This window comes from Octopus bimaculoides, chromosome 4 (assembly GCF_001194135.2).
Source record: "Octopus bimaculoides isolate UCB-OBI-ISO-001 chromosome 4, ASM119413v2, whole genome shotgun sequence".
Taxonomy (NCBI): Eukaryota; Metazoa; Mollusca; class Cephalopoda; order Octopoda; family Octopodidae; genus Octopus; species Octopus bimaculoides.
Window position 1 is genome coordinate 97,413,739 of NC_068984.1, and position 1,015 is coordinate 97,414,753.

The window sequence follows — 1,015 nt, forward strand, 5'->3', positions numbered from 1 at the left end:
CATATTCAGTGTAATAATACACCTTTATAGGCCAATGAACTATGTGAAAATCATAGACATTCAAGCGACATTCAAGTGTGGCTGTTGCCAGTACCGCCTGACTGGCCTTTGTGCCAGTGGCACGTAAAAGCACCCACTACACTCTCGGAGTGGTTGGCATTAGGAAGGGCATCCAGCTGTAGAAACTCTGCCAAATCAGATTGGAGCCTGGTGTAGCCACCTGGTTCACCAGTCCTCAGTCAAATCGTCCAACCCATGCTAGCATGGAAAGTGAATGTTAAATGATGATGAAAGAGTTATTAGCAATTAAAGTTTGCAAATTTGGGTATTTTTAGCCAATTGTAAGCTACAGACCCATTCATGCTCATTTCCTTAGTAACAAGTGGAACATGAGAACTCTTTTGTCTGTGAGAAAGCATGTGCCTGTTTCAGTCTGGTTTTGTATTGAAGAACTGGGGATGAGCCATTGCACAGCCATTGATTATAACAACTATGTTAGAGAAATATTTGCAGAGGACTTGCTCCTGATCCAATTCAAGTTGGTGGTCTTGGGAAGATTGTTGAGATTGACGAAACAGTCTTCTCAAGACATAAGTACAACCGAAGAAGGATCCTACCTGAGCAGTGGGTTTTTGGAGGAGTGTGTTGTAAGACCAGGTTTTTCTGTATACAATGCCCTGTTGGAATCGTGACACACTGGAAGAATGCATATGTCACTCGATTCTTCCAGGAGCCACAATTTTCAGAGATTTGTGGAGAGTGTACTCTCACATTCCTGAAGTTGATAGTTACAATTTTGAGCATAGAACAGTGAACCACAGCATTGGGTTTGTTAACCTGAATGATGGTCGCATTAAATGCATGTTGAATGCCTAAAACTACAAAATATGTTATTTACTCATTTTTGTCATTGAGGTGTGCTAAAAATAACAGCTAAATAACGTTTTTGAATCAATCTTTTAAGTTTGTGCTATCACAGTGCTTAAAACTTCAAAAAACGTGTTGTTTACTCTTT